The sequence below is a fragment of the Syngnathus floridae genome, chromosome 11, assembly GCF_059516105.1.
Source record: "Syngnathus floridae isolate MCC-2025c chromosome 11, RoL_Sflo_1.0, whole genome shotgun sequence".
Taxonomy (NCBI): domain Eukaryota; kingdom Metazoa; phylum Chordata; class Actinopteri; order Syngnathiformes; family Syngnathidae; genus Syngnathus; species Syngnathus floridae.
The window spans coordinates 2,939,953-2,954,275 of NC_142423.1; the positions used below are offsets into that span (position 1 = coordinate 2,939,953).

Consider the following 14,323-nt stretch of genomic DNA (forward strand, 5'->3'; position numbering starts at 1 on the left):
GCATATGTTTTATGTGTTTTTGCCGTAGCCTATATATGGTTTGTGTGTGTGTTTGTGTGTGTGTGTGTGTGTGTGTGTGTGTGTGTGTGTGTGTGCGCGTGTGCGTGTGTCTATGTGTACGTGTGTGTGCATGCGTACGTGCGTGCGTGTGTGCGTCGAGTCGCAGCTGCCCCGTCTTTGTGCTTGGCTCAGGTGTTGTTCTGGGCCCGATTGGCCACACAACAATGGCACGACTCCTCCGCGGGAAAGCTCGAGGACGCGCCAACGTTTTCCGCAGTGATAAACAGGATGTGCGCCAGGGTTTTGCACAGGAGGGTGTTAATGCTGATTCCATGCAAATCCTGCGGATCAAGATGAAGGACGGCGCGACGTTGCGTCTGTTATATGTGCAAACACGTCTTGCGCCCATAATCAATTTCCTTCGATGCGTCTTCCTCGTTCTGCGCCCTCGTCAGCTTATTGTGTTGCCACAAGGACGGCCCGTCTTAGCTTTTTCGCGGCGCAAAGTCACCCGAGCAGAAGAAAATTCCAGAAAAGAAGAGTTCGTCGGAACGAGTCCGGGCCCTCTTGCTTGCTCTCCTTTCTACAAAGATTCTTTTCTTGAGTGTTGGATTTTCTGACAGCTTCTGATCTTTCGTGCCTACGTTTGGAAAACTGATCGTTTGGCACACAAAGGAAAGCTACCTCCAAAATGTGATGTGATACACACAAAAGACGTTGTACAACGATAACAAAGCGAGTGCAAAGACTTGCCAGTTTGTTGCAGCTCTGCCTCATGCTCGGTGCTCTCATGCAGTCATGCAGACACAAACAAAGAAGAGTTTCACAAATGCCAAAAGCTAGCTACTACAACTGCAATAAAATGTCTTGTTTTTGAAGAAGATAAGGAATCCATGTTTGTTGACACGTGTTTGTGTTCAAATATGCGTTGCTTGAAAGATTGCAACACTGCCGCTGTCAATGCTACTCATTGCCCCCCCTCTGGCCTTTTGCAATGTACTTTACAATGAACTCGTGTGGTGGTTAGAAATGTTGTTGACTTCATAAATGTGTTCAACTGTAAAGAAAAATGCAAACATCATTTTTTTTTTTTTTTTTGCTCCTCTTATTTATTTATTTATTTGTTGTGTTATTTATTCATTATTTATTCAGCACGCTTTTGTTATACTTGTTTGTCTGTTGTGAGCCATGTCTTGTCACCGTGGGATAGGGGGGAACGAAATTTCGGTTTCTTTGTGTGTCTTTGGCATGTGGAGAAATTGACAATAAAGCTGACTTTGACTTTTTGACTTTGACAGTTCTAAAGTTGCGCCTCAAATAGACCAAGTATGTGAACAAAGTATTTGTACTGGTTTCCTTCCCACCACTAAAGCCCAGCGTCCACCCTCCACCCGGACTTCAATTTACTCCGGGGACATCCTTGCCTTCAGAAGATACTCTGTTTCATAATAACCCTAACCCCCAAATCCCCCCCCCCCCCTCCCCTCGCTCAATTACTATGCTATCATGCTATATCATTCAGCTTAGCATTAGCTGAATGCAGGGTGATTATAGCTAATGGCAGTCATTTTGTGTGGCTGTAATGTGTCAGTGGCGGGTAATTGAAGGTGAGAGTGGGGTTGAGAGCGACTCGTTTTTAACCTTTATGTGCGGCCGCTCGGCGGAGACGCATCTTGACTCTGTGCTTACACAGCTCATATTTGAGATTATATATGATGCATTACCTTTACACTGCTCTTTGCCGTCATCTGTGCCTTTCCTTTCTCTCGTTTCCCTTCATCCTGAGCAAACGCGGAGAGAACAGCTTTTACATTTCTATTAGTTGGAGGATTCACTCGTTTAGAACTCTTTCAAATTGTACACCGTTAAGATCAACAGTAAAAGGTGTGTCAAATACTGCCCTATCTCAGTGACGTGCGGAGAGGTTCATGGTTAGTGAGGCACTGACTCCTTAAGAATCAGATTTACAAGTATATGGACCCAAAAGGATAGCTTATTCAATTGGCTACTGGTTATTTCATACCTCATCAACATTCTACGCATGCACACCCACACATGCCACATACACACATACACACACGCGCGCGCGCACACACACACACGCGCACACACACACACACACACACACACACATACACACACCATCATCATCATCGGCGGTCACTCGGGAGGAGTATGACTGTCTTCTTCTCTGGGTCATCTACTTGTGGGTGGGCGTAGAGGCCGATCCGGGATCCACATTTTTTTGTGCAGTGTGGGCAGGGGAAAGTGGTGGTGGGTTGTGGTCATGCTGGAGCTTGTTTTTGTCTTTCCTCACGGAGTTGTTGTTTGGTTTCTGCGACACGGTGGAGTTCCTTTTCGTGATGCGCTGCACCTTCTTGCACTGCTGCCCTCCAGGTGTTCCTGTTCAAGGCAATGCGCTCCCAGTCCTGAGATGTTATTTGGAATTTCTTGAGATTGGTCTTGAGGTTGTCCTTGAAATGTTTCTTTTGCCCACCTGGGGCTCGCGGACCTCTCTCCAGCTGGGAGTATGACATCTGTTTGGGGAGGCGGGTGTCAGCCATGCAGATGAGATGTCCTGTCCATCGGAGTGGTGCAATGATGCATCCCTGTTTGACCCCTGTCTCCACAGTGAAAGGCTCAGTCAAGGAGCACTGTGGCTGTCATTCCGTCATGTAATAATCGCAGTATTCTGACGTATTTATCCGGGCAACCATACCTTAGAAGGATGCTCAATGGGGCCTGGTGATCCACCGTGTCAAAGGCTTTTGTCAGATCTATGAAAGCCATGAAAAAAGGTTGTTTATGCTCATGGCATTTCTCCTGGAGTTGGCTGGCTGTAAAAATCATGTCTGCAGTGCCTCTAGATGGACAAAAAACACACTGCGATTCTGGAAGGATTTCCTCAGACAGTGGCAGTAGGCGATTGGCAAGAACACGAGCAAGTACTTTGCCAACTGTTGAAAGGAGTGAGATGCCCCTATAGTTTCCGCAATCCGCTTTGTCCCCTCTCTTGAAAATGGTCACTATCAGAGCGTCCCTGTGCTCCGAGGGGAGTACTTCTTTTTCCCAGACCTTCTGTCATGAAGTGAATGGAGCTGGGTGACCAAATGCAGCTTGGACCAGGGTTTATTGAAGAACTCAAAAGACAAACTATAGATGCTCGACTAGCGATGTGAATAACTGAACAGAAAGACTAGAACAGAACAGACTGGAGACTAGAAACAAGAAGACGAGAGACGAGAACAATCCGACAGGGAGTGACACGCAGACAGGATTTAAATACATGACAGGTAACGAGAGGCAGGTGATGGCGATTACATAGATCGTGAGCAGACACAGGAGGGGAGGGGCGAGCACACAGACATGCGAACCGAAACTAAGACTTTAAAACAAGGAAACAAACTGTGACAGATCTTGACCTTCAGAAGGAGGGCATGGAGGTGACGCTGGAGCTCTGGTCCACCTTCCTTTAGGACCTCAGCTGGGATCCCATCTGGCCCAGAGGCCTTGTTCTTCAGGCTGCTGATGGCATCTTGGACCTCTGCTAAAGTGGGAGGTTCACCCATGTCTTCCCTGATGGGACTCTGAGGGATGTGACTGAGGAAATCTGACTGAGTTGTGCTGTCACAGTTCAGGAGTTCCTGAAAGTACTCTCTCCACCGGTTGTTTATGGACTGGTCCTTCAACAGCTCCTGCCCGTCCGTAGGGGGTTTTGGCCTCGATGGCTTGGGCTGGAGACAGCCTTAGTAGCGCTGAAAAAGCCACTGGTGTCACCAGAGTCTGCCAAACTCTGGATTTCCAATACCCTTTCTGTCCACCAAGAGTTTTTAATCTGCCTCACCCGGCTCTGGATGTTAGCCTTGGCTCTAGAGTGATGTCATTTTGCCAGACACGAAAGGTTTCCCTTTTCTTGGAGATGAGCTGTTCTATCTCTGTGTCGTTCTCATCAAACCAGTCCTGATGCTTTCTGGACTAGTACCCGAGAGTGGCACTGCAGGTATCAAGGATGGAAGACTTGAGCAGGGTCCAGTGTTCTTCAATGTCCTCAGGGTATTCCCGATTGAGGCTTTCTCCAAGAGAGGCCTGAAACAGCTGCAGGGTGGCAGTTTCGTTCAGACTCTCAAGGTTTAGTCTCTGCCGGCTCTGCTTCTTTTGCAGTCTCCTCTTCTTCTTGAGTCTGATGGACATCGTGGATTGTATCAGGCGGTGATCTGTCCAGCAGGCCTCTGAATCCATCAAGGCTTTTGTGATGCTCACGTCGCACTGATCCCTGGCTCTGACAATGACATAGTCAATAAGACGCCATTGTTTAGAGCGAGGGTGTCTCCATGAACCTTGAGTTTGTTCTTCTGGCAAAAGATGGTATTGGTGATGGTAAGGTCGTATTGAGCACATTTGCTAAGAAGCAAAACCCCATTGGAGTTGATGTTTCCAATGCCTTCCTTTCCAATGGTGCCCTTCCAGAGGTGGTGGTCTCGGCCCACTCTAGCATTGAAATCTCCCAACATAATGATCTTGTCCTCATCCAGACAGGCATAGAAGGTCTCTTTTTCTTCCTCATCGGAAGCGAGGGTAGGTGCATAAGCACTAAGAAGGACTACTGTCTGGTTGTTGGCTAGCACCAGACGGAGGGTCATCAGGCACTCACTGATCCCCACAGGGAGTTCAGAGAGCTGACTGATCAGTTGGTTCTTGTTGGCACAACCTACCCCATGGATCCTAGGCTCATCTGTGGCCTTTCTTTTCCAGAAGAGAGTGTATCCACCCTTTTCCTCCTTCAGATGACCTTCCTCTGCCCGTCGGGTTTCTGAAAGAGCAGCTATGTCAATCTGGCATCTTCTCAGTTCCCTGGCAATGATGACGGTTTTCCTCTTTGGCCTATCACTGGTTACACTGTCCATTAGTGTGTGCATATTCCAGGCTCCAAAATTCATGTTTCTGTGTTTTCGACCGCAGATTGGTGATCCCTCTGAACGCGGCAATCCAGTCGGGAGGTTTGAGGCAGGCTATGTTTAGGGCGCCTTTTCTCGCCCCTTCCCCATCAGGGGTGAGCAGAGTGGATTCTAAAGAGGGCTGCTCAGATGTGGATGCAGCTACCGAAGAGCCCTTTCTGACTCGGTCCAAGAGCCCAACGATCATCTAACATCCACTGCCTGATGTGCCAGCTTGTGACTAGGGGCTTCCAGACTTCACAATCCTGCCCCCGTTGCCACTTACTGGTTGCCACAGGACTTTAATCCGGGATGTAAGGTGGATTCCCTGAAAAAGATGCCTGTGCGTGACTTTGTTTACAGTGGGGAGACTGGTGCACAGACAGTCACCACACTGTCCTTGACAGATCAGGGTCAGAATCCAGTGGCATGGAGACCAAGACAATTGGTGACCCTTTTCTGCTGTAGCCTTCATCCGCCTTCCCAGCCGTTGTGATGCCTCCCCAGCCGTTGTGATGCCTCCCCTTAGGTCAGCCATCATCCTCTGCCTGGTCCACTGTTGAGGTCTTCACTATTTACCCATAGCTGGAGCTGTTCACCCACAGCCGGGACAGTGGTTGATGGGCAGTCCACACACCGGTGAGCCTACATGCCGCATCTCTGGGGTCCACTGCTGCTCCGAGATCCTGCACAACTTAGCCTGGGAACGCAGGGTGCCAGTTGCCGTGTGTGGCCACGAGGAGGCGTGTGGAAGTCTTGGCAATGGAGAGGCTGTGTACCGGCTGAGGAGGCTTATGCACTCGGCTCCTCTTTTCACCCCCGGAAACAGAGGGCGAGCCGGTGGCGGTAGCTGAAAGCACAAAAGTGGCAAGCAGAGGCAGCATGCAACATGCACAAACTACAGGCACTACTACTCCAACACTACCCCACTGACGTATCACATGCCCTGTGTGCTGATGGAAAACACACACACAGTTTGTGGTCTTTTATTTGTAGATGAAGTCTATTCGCCTATCCTTCACCACAAAAAGCTCTGTTACTTTGTTGTAAAAGTCCTTATTTTTCTTTAGTTTAGGCACATTTTCTTTAATTTTGGCCCCATGAAGTTCTGATGCCATCACAGCAGCTCCGTCATGTTTGGTCTACTCGCTTTACACTACAAATGTATTTCTCAAACACTCCCAAGACACAGGGGCTACAGCAGGGGCCTATCATCACTCCCAAAAACACCTGCTTCACTTACAGCTACTACATAGCGCAAAATAACAGAGCTCTGTGCTTTGTATGTGACATCCGTTGTCTCGTGTACCTCTACAGCAGGGGTAGGCAATTCCGGTCTTCGAGGGCCGGTGTCCTGCATGTTTTCTATGTCACCCTGTTGCAACACACTTGATTCAAATGGTCAGATAATTGGCAAAGTCTGCAGAAGCTGGATAACAATCCTGATCATTCTAATAAGTTGTGTTGCAACAGGGTGACATAGAAAACATGCAGGACACCGGCCCTCGAGGACCGTAATTGCCTACCCTTGCTCTACAGCAACAAATGGAGCAGCATTAATCACCCGTTGACTCACGTAAGGCCCCCCTCAGTGCAGCAGAATACTATCTGCCTCAACCTGTGACCTTTTACTGCGGTTGTATGTCCCATCAGCAAAACAAAGCGTTTCATCTTTGTATTTGAACAGGAAATATGCAATTTCAGCCATTTGACAATGAAAATGTTAAACATTTGTTATACATAGAGATCAGTAGACAAATAATATTCATTTTATATTATTTTATTTTTACTTGTCTTGTCTGCCTCCTCTGACCGCACGTCCGTCCCTGCCCTATCTAATGGACAGCAAAAGGTTTCTGAAAAATAGGTCAACAGCAAGCCACTTCTGTCAAATACTGCACTGTTAAGACAAAAACCAAAATGTGTCTGCAAAATGGTGCACCATTAAGATGAACAGTGAGAAGCAGCGAGGCAATATTGCAGCGTTAAAACAAATAGTGGGGAGCGCCTGGAAAACAGTACACCATTAAAACAAGCCACATCTGTCAGAAAGTGTTTATTTATCCAAAGAGTGGAGCCAAATAGTGCCTTGCTAAACAGGAAGGATGCACTGGAAGATCGTGCACCAATTAGACAAACAGCGAGCAGCTCCTATCAAATAGTGCGCCGTTGATCAGAACATTGGACAGCCACCACAAAATAGTGTCCTATTAAGAAACTCTGGCCAAGCATTTATTGGAAAAGCCAAACAGTGCAAAGGTAAACACGGAGAAGTGGCGAACAAAAGTGCACCCGTATGTGACGTGGCAGGAAGCTTCAGCCAAATAAAGCAGCACTGACTTACAGTGTCACATGGCTGGGATGAAGAGTGAGGCGTTTAGCTATATAGCGCACTGTTAGAGATTTGCTCACTCCAACTTATTTTGCAAGAACCACACGAGAGACAAAAGTCAAAGTCAAAGTCAAAGTCAGCTTTATTGTCAATTTCTCCACATGCCAAAGACACACAAAGAAACCGAAATTTCGTTCCCCTCTATCCCACGGTGACAAGACATGGCTCACAACAGACAAACAAGTAAACAAGTATAACAAAAAGCGTGCTGAATAAATAATGAATAAATAAAACAACAAATAAATAAATAAATAAATAAATAAGAGGAGCAGAAAAAAAAGGAGCAAGTGCGCGTACAGCAGACATTCCCGAAAATAGCGCAACAGTGCCGCACGCTACGCAGAAGGGGGTAGCGAGTTCAGGGCCCTAACAGCCTGGAGAAAGAAGCTGTTGGCGAGTCTGGTGGTGCGGGAGCGCAGGCTCCTGTACCTCTTCCCAGAGGGCAGAAGGTCAAACAAAGAGTGAGCCGGGTGACTCACATCTCTGGCAATCGACGTTGCCTTGCGGGCGAGATGGGAGGTGTAAATGTCCTTCAGGGAGGGGAGCGAAGCACCAATAATCTTACCAGCCGTATTCACTATGCGCTGCAGGGCCTTCAAGTTCTGTTCAGTGCAGTTACCACCCCAGACAGCGATGCAACTGGTGAGGACGCTCTCAATGGTGCCACGGTAGAATGTAGACAGGACTGCCTGAGGAGCACATGCACGCCTGAGCTTCCGCAGGAAGTACAGGCGGCGCTGAGCTTTCTTTGCCAGTGACGAGGTGTTTGCGGACCAGGAGAGGTCCTCACTGATGTGCACCCCCAGGAACTTGGTGCAGCTCACCCTCTCCACCACAGCGCCGTCGATGATCAGCGGCAGGTGTGTTGTGCGACCCTTCCGGAAGTCAACAATGATTTCCTTGGTCTTATTGACGTTCAGCAGGAGGTTGTTGTCCCTGCACCACGCGGTCAGAAGGTCAACTTCCGACCTGTACCGAGTCTCGTCGCCTTTCGTGACGAGACCCACCAGAGTCGTGTCGTCAGCAAACTTCACTATGCGGTTGTCGCTGTAGGTCGCAGTGCAGTCATGCGTCAGCAGGGTGAAGAGCAATGGACTGAGCACGCAGCCCTGGGGGGCCCCCGTGCTCAGCGTGATGCTGGCGGAGATTTTGTCGCCAATACGCACCACCTGAGGCCTCTGACAGAGGAAGTCCAGTAGCCAGTTGCAGAGGGAGGTACTGAGGCCCAGCTCGTCGAGTTTGCAGATGAGTCGCTGCGGCACAATGGTGTTGAAGGCAGAGCTGAAGTCCACAAACAGCAACCTCACATATGAGTCCTTTCCCTCCAGGTGGGTGAGGGCCGAGTGGAGGGCAGAGCAGATGGCATCCTCAGAGGACCGCTTGGCACGGTACGCAAACTGGAAAGGGTCAATGGTGGGGGGGAGAAGGGACTTGATGTGCTCCATGACAAGCCGCTCAAAGCACTTCATGATGATGGGCGTCAGTGCCACGGGGCGGTAGTCATTGAAGCAGGACGGTGCAGGTTTCTTCGGCACATGAGGGGACGATGGCCTGCTGCAGGGAAACGTTAAAGATGTCCGTGAAGACACCCGACAGCTCCCCAGCGCAGTCCTTCAGCGCTCGACCCGGGATGTTGTCAGGGCCCGCCGCCCTACGGGTGTCAATAGCGGCAAGCGCCCTCCTCACACCGTCGGCAGAGAGGCGCAGGGGCTGCTCGGGTGGGGGGGGGAGTGGTCTTCAGCGGGCAAGTGCTGTTCTGGGCGTCGAAGCGAGCAAAGAAGCGGTTCAGATCGTTCAGCAGACGGACGTCGCCCTCACAGCTCCTCGGCGCGGGCTTGTAGTCCGTGATGGTCTGAATGCCCCGCCAAAGGCTACGTGCGTCCTTGCTGTCCTTGAAGTGGGTGGAGACCTTGCACGAGAACGCCGTCTTCGCTTCTTTGATGCCTCGGGACAGGTCAGCCCTCGCTGTCCTCAAGCCAGCCTCATCCCCCGCTCTGAAAGCCTTGTCCCTGGCCCTCAACAGTCTGAGGACAGCCCCCGTCAGCCACGGCTTCCAGTTCGCGCGAGTGACGACGGATTTCGAGCAAGTCACATCATCGATGCACTTCGTGATGTAAGAGGTAACAGAGTCAGTATACTCCTCTATGTCCGTCCAATCGTTGTAGGTGGCTGCCTGCTTAAACAAGTCCCAGTCAGTGGTGTCGAAGCAGTCACGAAGTGCATCGGAGGCACCCTCAGGCCACACCCGAACCCGCCTCCGAACCGGCCTGGATGCCTTTACCAATTGTCTGTATGCGGGCAAAAGCAAAACGGTGAGATGGTCAGAAAGCCCCAGATGGGGGAGGGGGGTGGCTTTGAAAGCTCCCTTTTGCGCCGAGTAGACTAGGTCCAGGAAGCTGTCTCCACGTGTCGGAAAAGTAACATGCTGGTGAAGCCTCGGGAAAACAGACTTCAGGTTGGCATGATTGAAGTCTCCAGCGAAGATGGTGAAACCGTCAGGGTGCGCTGTTTGCTGTTCACTGACAGCCTGGTACAGTTCACCAAGCGCCGCGATCCTGTCTCCTTCGATGTTGGAAGGCGGGATGTATACCGCGACTAGCAGAATCGCGGTAAATTCCCTCGGCAGATAAAAAGGACGGCACTTAATGATCACAAACTCTACAAGCGGCGAGCAGTGCTTACATACCACCACAGAGTCCCGGCACCATTCTTCTCGGATGTAGACGCATATTCCACCTCCTCGCGACTTTCCCCCTCGTACAATGGCACGGTCCGCCCGATAGCACGCTAGCCGCTCCAGATGCACGGCAGAGTCCGGAATGTTGTCACTCAACCAGGTCTCGGTGAACACGAGCACACAGCAGTTCCGCACCGTCCGGTTCGTAGACCTCAGCAGGCGAACGTAATCCATTTTGTTGTCCAGCGATCGAACATTCGCCAGAAGAATGGAGGGCACCGCCTGGCGCGCTGGGTTGGCCGCCAGCCTGGCCCGGACACCTCCGCGCTTGAAACTTATTGTGTAAGCGAAAAACCTGCCGGCCAGATGTTATTAGCAGGAAAATTCTTACACGGTCCCTTTGGCTTAGGCGACCAGAATGCCATCAATAAAAAATAAATAAAAAGAAAAACACAGAAACAGTACATCAGTGTATCCATTACTTGCGAAGCATATTTGATGGTCAAATCAACAAGTTTCCGTAAAACATGCTCAACAGAACAGCATTGACGCAATCCACGTCTCACTATCATTATCACATCTGTCACGTCTAAGAAGTTGTATATGTGCTCGTGTTTTCGTCAGCTGATGATGTTCTAGTCTGTAGGTGTGGTCTGTCACACACACTGGTGCACACACTCCTGTCCAGTTGGCAGGCAGCATCGGACAACTCTTGTGACCACAAAACCACGATCCGTTCTGAACAGGCACGTGCACTCATAGGATGCAGGTGAGGCAGTGCTTCTGAACTTCTGGACGAAGTAGGTCCCGTCCGATGGTGCAGCCATGTTGGTAGTAGAGCCCTTACACCTTGAAAACGGCTCTCTCATCCTGGCACACAGCGGCGATGTCCAAAGCTCCCATCCAGTCTCCTCCTGGAGAGCAGTCATCGTTAACGCAGACGTGGGTCACGTTACCTTGGATGTAACATGTGTAATTCACTCCAGCTGGTCTCTCTGTGTAAACCACTTGCGGTATTGTTCGTCCTTTAACAGTCACATTGAGATTTGTCCAGAATAGCTGATCACAGGCACCGTCTGCAAGTCCAGGGCGGTAAGGGTCGGCATCCTTGACTGTGACAGCATGGTGTTGATATCCAACTCCTGGATGCCGTGTCCCTGTAAAACAATGCTCTAGACTTTCTTGCTACGTTTCACACAATAATAATGATGAGTAAATCATCAGATACCTCTCGTGCATACACTCCAACAAACGTTAAGTACATAGATGTGAGATAACTTGCATGAAGTCTACTTAACCAAACATTGAGTAAATATGGGATAACTGTCCCGGTCAACAACAATTCATAAATAGAAACTACAAGGTATAATAAAGAACTTCTCTTTAGCTAAACAAGGAACAAAGGTGTCCTGTTCATAACTAGTGAGGGCCTCTCACAGATAAGACAAGGAAGGGAGTATAAGAACTCCCTAAAACCTGGCAGATGTGTTGGCCTTGAGCGAATGTATGAGACCTCCGGTTCAGGCCGGCCAGCGCTTCTACAAAACCAATTATCCTGACATTTCCCCACTGTTTATCACATATTTGCTCAAATTCACACATCACCGTAAACATCCCCTTTTCTCGACTCTCAGTCGTCGGATCACATTCATGAGGACAAATATGTTTACACCAAAGGATAAACGTTTCGATGTCATCATTCAGAATCCCACGGATCTGGGAAAAGTCTGGTAACACAGATGCAGGAATTTTGCCATCAACATTATCATGTTGCCGCTCAGACATTAGGTATATCTGAGCAATCTCGTCCTCCATGGGCGATATTACTGTAGTGACGAGACGATTAAACAGAGCACGAAGACATGGTATGCAACATCCATACAAGGTGAGCATAGCAGCAAACACTGCAACTGATGGTAAAATTGAGGACACAATGGCGTTATACTTCCCAAAAGCAGTCATCCACTTGTAGTGCTCTTTCATCCTCGTTTTGAGGGATCGCAGGCCTGCAATCCGTCAGGCTCCCATCAGGGGCGGTGTTGTTGGGGATGAAGGTGCAGCATTGTTCTCCAGGAACTCCTCTAGGGACTCCAATTGCATCAACTTCGGTCAAATCATCGTCGCCTCTCAAATTTAAATATATTTTGGTTTTTACCAGCTTTTTTCCCAGATCTTGGCATGTTGATGTATATACAATTTCGTTTGACTATATTCTCTGAAAGCAATGGCTTCCTTTTTTATTTTTTTATTTTTATTTATTTATTTTTTCCTCAGTGGATATTATATAGAATGCTCTGTCACACATTTCACAATCCAGTAGACGTGACAGATTTCACACAATCTTTGGTCAATGGCTACGGTACAACATAAATAATCGATCGCAAATCCATACATATGACATGTACAATTTTTTTCTGTCTTTGCAGCTTGTTTTGCCATAAGCAATCAATTGTTTCTTTTTCAAAGTCAAAGTCAAAGTCAGCTTTATTGTCAATTTCTCCACATGCCAAAGACACACAAACCGAAATTTCGTTCCCCCCTATCCCACGGTGACAAGACATGGCTCACAACAGACAAACAAGTAAACAAGTACAACAAAAGCGTGCTGAATAAATTATGAATAAATAACACAACAAATAAATAAATAAATAAATAAGAGGAGCAAAAAAAAAAAAAGGAGCAAGTGCGCGTACAGCAGACATTCCCGAAAATAGCGCAACAGTGCCGCACGCTACGCAGAAGGGGGTAGCGAGTTCAGGGCCCTAACAGCCTGAAGAAAGAAGCTGTTGGCTAGTCTGGTGGTGCGGGAGCGCAGGCTCCTGTACCTCTTCCCAGAGGGCAGAAGGTCAAACAAAGAGTGAGCCGGGTGACTCACATCTCTGGCAATCGAGGTTGCCTTGCGGGCGAGATGGGAGGTGTAAATGTCCTTCAGGGAGGGGAGCGAAGCACCAATAATCTTACCAGCCGTATTCACTATGCGCTGCAGGGCCTTCAAGTTCTGTTCAGTGCAGTTACCACCCCAGACAGCGATGCAACTGTCAATGGTGCCACGGTAGAATGTAGACAGGACTGCCTGAGGAGCACATGCACGCCTGAGCTTCCGCAGGAAGTACAGGCGGCGCTGAGCTTTCTTTGCCAGTGACGCGGTTTTTGCGGACCAGGAGAGGTCCTCACTGATGTGCACCCCCAGGAACTTGGTGCAGCTCACCCTCTCCACTACAGCACCGTCGATGATCAGCGGCAGGTGTTTTGTGTGACCCTTCCGGAAGTCAACAACGATTTCCTTGGTCTTGTTTACGTTCAGCAGGAGGTTGTTGTCCCTGCACCACGTGGTCAGAAGGTCAACTTCTGACCTGTACCGAGTCTCGTCGCCCTTCGTGATGAGACCCACCAGAGTCGTGTCGTCAGCAAACTTCACTATGCGGTTGTCGCTGTAGGTCGCAGTGCAGTCATGCGTCAGCAGGGTGAAGAGCAATGGACTGAGCACGCAGCCCTGGGAGGCCCCCGTGCTCAGCGTGATGCTGGCGGAGATTTTGTCGCCAACACGCACCACCTGAGGCCTCTGACAGAGGAAGTTCAGTAGCCAGTTGCAGAGGGAGGTACTGAGGCCCAGCTCGTCGAGTTTTTCAGTTACTCTTATAGTTAGTTACCTGAAACAAATTATCCACATTCATTCTAGATATTCATTCCATTCTTTAACATCTACAACGGTTGTTGACAAAGTACACATATAAACATCATACTTTCATGGCAGTCCAGATCCGACACAGCAGATCATCCTGCAAAGGTCAAATTGATCTTTTAAATTGAAGGCATTCAGTGTTTTTGTTTTTGTTGACTACGTGTTTCTTTTTAGCATTCAACCTGCTCAAAATCACTCTTTCATCAAAGTCGCTCTACTAATTTTCTAAAGTAGTCGCCAACGACTTCAACCATTCAACCTTTCATTCAGGCAATCATTCATCAATGCTCATCATATGCATCTCACACAGTCTCCAAAAAGGAGTCTGGTCCTAATTCATCCAAGCTCACCACACAACATTCATATATCATTTTCAACTCAAGTTTCCTGGTCGAACAATCCACCAATTCAAAAATAACTTAACTAAAACAAACAATTGTCAAATTAATCTGAATAACTTAACTAAAACAAACAATTGTCAAATTAATCTGAATTTTTTCTTTGTTTTTAAATTTGAAGAACTCAATCTCTCAGATTTAGCTTGCATTTAGAATTTTGTAGAATCTTATAACACAACCAATCAATTATTCCTATTAAATGTAGCATTGCAAAATCTTAAATTCACAATTTAGCTTCTC

General features: G+C 48.5%; 1 protein-coding gene, 1 long non-coding RNA gene and 1 pseudogene across 18 annotated transcripts in view; 1 reads left to right on the plus strand and 2 right to left on the minus strand.

The window, feature by feature from the left end:
* Positions 1-14,323, minus strand: part of LOC148390313 (uncharacterized) — a 139,312-nt gene that overhangs the window by 72,262 nt on the left and 52,727 nt on the right. The window lies entirely within an intron of this gene.
* The window catches only part of ptprt (protein tyrosine phosphatase receptor type T), a 109,301-nt gene that overhangs the window by 62,754 nt on the left and 32,224 nt on the right, over positions 1-14,323 (plus strand). The window lies entirely within an intron of this gene.
* LOC148390318 (uncharacterized) lies at positions 189-4,717 on the minus strand (annotated as a pseudogene).